This window comes from Lissotriton vulgaris, unplaced genomic scaffold (genome assembly GCF_964263255.1).
Source record: "Lissotriton vulgaris unplaced genomic scaffold, aLisVul1.2 SCAFFOLD_307, whole genome shotgun sequence".
NCBI lineage: Eukaryota > Metazoa > Chordata > Amphibia > Caudata > Salamandridae > Lissotriton > Lissotriton vulgaris.
In genome coordinates, this window is record NW_028241442.1 from 1052446 (window position 1) to 1058351 (window position 5906).

Consider the following 5906-nt stretch of genomic DNA (forward strand, 5'->3'; position numbering starts at 1 on the left):
ACTTTCCTGTAATATTCATAACTAGATATACTCATATACTCCTACATGGAGGTGGATTGATTTTAATGTACAAAGATTCCTTTGAGCTCAAAAATGTAATGACTATAAAACACAAATTTTGTAATGACTTAATAGCTAAATTAGTGAAATATGCTTTATGCCATCTGTCTGTGATTTTCTCCGCATGTCATACCAAATGCATACTGCTCTAGGAAATGTTGATATATAGCGACCACTGATGTACCGTGTTTTAAGGGTTTGGATACTTATACATATGTCCCTTTAAGCATAGAATATTTAAAAGAATTTGAATATATCTGGCTAATATACGCTACAATTCAAAGGACACTGTATCATTACCATATACCGTCGCCCCAATCCAAAATGGCGGCCAAGTTCGACAAAACGGGGGTTCCGTCAAAACAGAGTATTCATAAATAATGCTTGATCCTTAGGCATCAAAAATCCATTAGGGGGCTAATACAACCTCCCTTTGGTTTATTTATCTTGTAGCATTTTTTCGAACACCAAACACTTTGGTAAAATCTGTGTGTTGTATTAAGTATCATCGCAAGATCAACAAGAGCGATCTACAATACACCTTTCATTAAGTTCATTATTTACAAAATATAACTTTATAACATTAAAAGTAAATAAAATGCGCCCGCAAAGTGTTTCCGGGTGAACGCGAACAGAGGCAGCATAAAACCGGAAGAGGAGGGTATTCCGATCACTATCGATGGAAACCCGGTTACAGAGGAGCAGGGAGGCCGTATCAGCCAGTCAAGGTATGTGAACCCATTAAAAGTCGCCCCTTTCGTCCTTAGCAAAACCGAAGGCTTTGAGAAACCGCATTACAGGCGGGAGCCTCCTAAACTTAGAGAAAAATGTCGTAATATATAATGCAAATGTCGGGTAAGATTTCAACTCGGGATGGGATTTGCAATGTCCAGTTAAACAAAGCCCTGCAACTTCTTTTGGCCAGTAGTAAAACCGAAGGCTTAAGAATGTCGCTTTAAAAATATTTTAACCCGGGATGGGATTTGCAATGTTCAGTTAAACAAAGCCCTGCAACTTCGTTTGGCCAGCAGTAAAACAGAAGGCTTTAGAAAGCCGATTTAACACCTGAGATTACCAACTCTGTATTAGCCAAGCACAGCAATACCGGAACCAGGGGTGGGTCTATGTCAATTACTTCCGCCCAGATAGAGCACCCATGATCTTTTATTCCTTTACTAAAAAATAGATATAAACTAGTTTGATTACGGGGTTATCAAAGGCTAAATAAATTTTGATTAAATCTTGAAATAAGGACAGGCTCCTAATGTTTTACATAATATATTCACCCGACAGAAACAATAACTCCAAACAAGTCACCCTTCGAGCATCCCACCGTAGAGTGAACAGAATAGAGGAACAAACCGCTTCCTTTCCGGTGAGTGAAATTAAACTACAATGAAAAAGTGTAAGAACTTAGACAGAACCATTAAGCACAGAAAGAAAAAAATACACTACCTCTATCACTTTCTCCTTAGAGATTCCAATTGAAAAAAGGAGTCCTAAAAAGTACAAATAGAGAACAACTACTATATCAAATATCGGTGGCTCCTCTGTACCAATATAAAAGGAAAAGGCAACCACAATAAGGTAATGGTTATAAAGACTGATGATTTTCATCAACATCAGTAAACTTCCAGAATAATTGCATTAAATATGATTATTTTTGTCCTTAAATTTTTTTAAAAAAAGGTCTTGCTTCAGTGTAACGGACACTAGCCGAAATGAGACACTACCATAAAAGAGGGTCTTGCCAGTAATGAAGTCTTCAATCTGAAGGTACACAAAGAACTTGTAAATTAAGTCAAAGTTCATTAAACTCTATAGGAATAGGCTGTATGAAAACAATGAGAGCCTTGTTTTTAACAAACTATGGGGTGGAGATAGTGAAATGCAGTGGGTAGATAACACATGAGTACTCTTGAAATGTTGACGTACAGGAATAGGTATCTAAAATATGTTGTTCTGTTTTCAGATTTTGATGTAACCCTAGTCAAAAAAACGTCCTGAAGAAGGTGAAACTATTGTAGCAACCACCGAAACGCCGCGTCGACTCTTGTCTTTTTGACTTTTCATGATTATGTACACTGTGTCATTTGTAAATCATAATAGCATTGTTTTTATTGTTTTTAAAGTTTTTAATTTTAGAATGTAACCCTGTTTAAGGGAGGTACCTAATAAATTGCCATATATTTTTATATATACTCTAGCCTAATTTGTTCCTTTCTGTGCTACCCACTACCATGAAGGTTTAAATACTGCAAAGACACCCCAGTTTCCCGGAGAATTCACCCCAAAATCTCAATACTATACTGTCCATACACATTAAATTCATTGGTCAAAACAGATTGACCATTTAACACACAGGGTCTCCCCATATTTTCTTTGTATTTGCTCCCCTCCCTGTTACTGAACCAGGGGAACCTTCCAATTTACTTTTTTGCTTTTGTTAATACAAACATGATGTAGCACATAGCACTGCCTTATATTACTTTACCAGTTGTTACATGTGTTGAGCATGTGAATTCTCATGGACCCACCCATGTATTTTGGCCAAACCCAGATGTACAAGTATTTGTAAATCTAACTTTGCTTCAAAGTTCTGGACCTACCTGAGAGAGGCCTAACAAGAAAATCAAGAAGCATTTTTTTCTATGTAAGTTGCATTGTGTGTAGCACATTTAGCTAGAAGAATATGACTCTACAAAAATGTTTATTTCGCATGAAGTTCACTCTTCCAGCTCAAAAACAATACTGCCGATAACACAGGCACCCTTACACCAAATTGCAAAGGTGCCTGCATTGCCCATAAGAGGCATTAAGTGTGCCAGCTCAAGGAGAAAGCAGGAATGCAACTATCTATAGAAAGATAGTGCTCTCTCCCTTCCACAAAACACAAGGCAGAAAGCCCCCTTCCTGTGCAGCATGACATCAAATATTGATAAAGATGCTCCACAATGTGTGCTCTCCAAAAAAGCAAGGAACCACATTGCGAAAATTGTAGAATATCTGAAAGCATGTTTCCTTTTTTATTGATGCATGCTTTCAAGTGGTGTTGTTTGTAGGCTCATGACCATGTTAACTATTTCTAGCTAGCCTTGTTAATGTTCATAAGACAAATAACAAATTGAGACCACCTGTGTTTAGCTGTAAATGTAGAGATGGAGGCATTTAAGGAAAAAAGACCACCCTTCCTGCACTTCCATTTCTTACCTGGAAAAGGTTTCTTAAAAGCAGTCCATGTTTTTGGGTCTCGCCTACGCAGCGCGCATGCACTACTTAGGAAAAAGACCTTAAGCCATCGATTCAGTTTAAGTCCCATAGTGCATGCGTTGCATTGCTTTCAATGGCAACGCTTGCACGTTTGGCGGTTCTCTTGCAGGAGAGAGCTTTGACACCATATGTTTGTAATTAACTTGCAAACACATGGTGCCCCTGGCTCGCTCCTGCAAGGGAAATGATTTGGTTGCTCTCGGCCGCAGTCCCCTCAAACCTCCCACTTTTAGTGCGAGGCGCGTGCGCTTGTTTTGTTGTTGTACTTCAACTCTAGGGAGAACTGGAAGGTGGCATCCGGGATTCACGTATTTCATAAAGCCAGTGTTTATCTGCCTTCGCTCTATGGCTGATCAGCTTTAAAAGATGTGCTGTTGAGTATCTATCTGTGGTTCACCTTTGGATATCTGTGTAACGGGTTTGGTAGTACCGTCTTTTTCTTTGGTTGTTTGCTCTGAGTGAGATGAAGCCTGCTCGCTATATACATCAGCTGTTGTGCTTTGCTCCTCTGGGAGCTCTGTCATCTTCTAAAACTCTGTGGGACCAAGCCGCGTACATCTGCATGTTAAGTCAACAAAGGTGTGTGGAGGGATGCAGAGGGTGGGGCTTGTGCGGTATACCTGGCTCCCTTACCTTCCCGAGCCTCTCTGTGTTTAGCATACACCTGCGCGCACTGTTTTCTACCAAACATTGCTGGGATAAAGCAGCAAAGAACATGCCAAATGTATTTACATAAAATGAGCTACATGAAGAGAGGTTCATTTGTTCTGTACAGGTCACCAGAAAGACCTACTGGAGAACTGCGGGAATGAATGAAGAACAAACACCAGGAAACAGAAGCAGAGCCACCAAAGCGAAGTGCGGAGGAGCTGGTGTCTCAAGTCAGGGTAAGAGCGTGGTTCTGTGATGTTTTGTTATAATAATAATAATAATAATAATACTGATGCTTGTAAAGCGCGAACAGCTACCTCAACAAGGAGGTGTCCCGGCGCTAGTAGAGAGCTTTCAGCTAAGACAGAAACTAGATGAAATGCTTAGGTTTTTTGCATAAAAAGCCAGGTCTTTAGGAGTTTCTTAAAACTTGCTTCTGTCGAGGTGGATTGAATATCCAGAGGCAGGGCGTTCCAGAGTTTCGCCGTGCCGACAGAGAAGGATATGCCCCCAAGTCTGGCCTTCCTAACTCTTGGTATGGTTAGCTGAAGCAGGGAGTTTGAGCGTAAATGTCTTTCCTGATGGTAGCAGGGGAGTCTAAGTTTTAAATATTTAGGTCATATGCCTTTTAGTGCTCTAAACGCCAGAGTAAGAGCTTTGAATTTAATTCTGCTCGCCACTGGGAGCCAGTGCAGTTTGCGCAGGTGCAGAGAGACATGATGTTTAAAAGGAATCGATTTTATGAGTCTCGCAGCCGCATTCTACACGGTCTGCAGGCGCTGCACCAAATATTTGGGCAGACCAAGGTAGAGGCCGTTCGAGTAGTCTAGTCTAGAGGTAACTGTAGCGTGGACTACAGTTTTACGGCACTCAGCCGGTAGGAGAGACAGAAAATTGCGAAGGTTCCTGAGTTTGTGAAGGCAACATGTGGAGACCTGCTGAACATGCGAGGAGAAAGAGAGGTTAACATCCCATCTTACTCCCAAGTTCTTCGCATTGGTTCCAGGGACTGGAGCTGGTCCCATTTCGGAGGGCCACCATAGGTCTGGAGAAGGACACGTATTTTTTCCAAAGAATAATACTTCCGTTTTGGATGCATTCAACTTAAGTTTGTTAGTATTCATCCAGTTGGCTATATCTTGAAGGCAGCCCTTAATTTTGCTAAAAGCAACCTCAGATACTTCATGAAAAGAGAAGACTAATTGAGTATCATCGGCATAAGAGATTGCCTTGACCCCCCATTTAGCGATCAAGGTAAAAAGTGGGGCCAAGTAGACATTAAAAAGTAACAGGCTGAGCGCAGACCCCTGGGGGACACCACACCAGAGATGTTTTGGTTTGGAGGAAAAGGTGTCTAGTGCAACTTTCTGGGAGCGATCCGTTAAGTAGGATTGAAGCCAGTTCAGTGCTTTACCCTCAAGACCTGTGTCTCTTAGCCTCAACATCAATCTTCCATGGTCCACTGAGTCAAATGCAGCCGATAGATCCAGGAGCACCAGCATAGCTGATGCTCCTGCGTCTAAAGACCATCTAATCGATTCAGAAACCTCAATAAGGGCCGTCTCAGAGCTGAAAACGGTCCTGAAACCTGACTGTGTTTCATGTAGGATTCCATTTTTCTCTATGAAACTGTTCAGTTGACGCTGAATCAGTTTCTCTAGCATTTTTCCGGGGGCTGCTAGCAGGGAAATGGGGCGCAGGTTGGTCAGGTCGTCAGGAGCACCATTTGGCTTTTTTTTTTTAAAGGGAGGAGGGTGGCGTGTTTCCAGCAGTCAGGGAACATGCCAGTATCAATGGATGTGTTCCAAATATGAAGAAGAGGTTCAACAATAGCTGTCGACATCATTTTCCAGAGTTTTGGTGGACAGGGGTCGTCTGGGCCTCCAGATTTACATTTATTTAACTCACTCATGGCCTCTTCACAG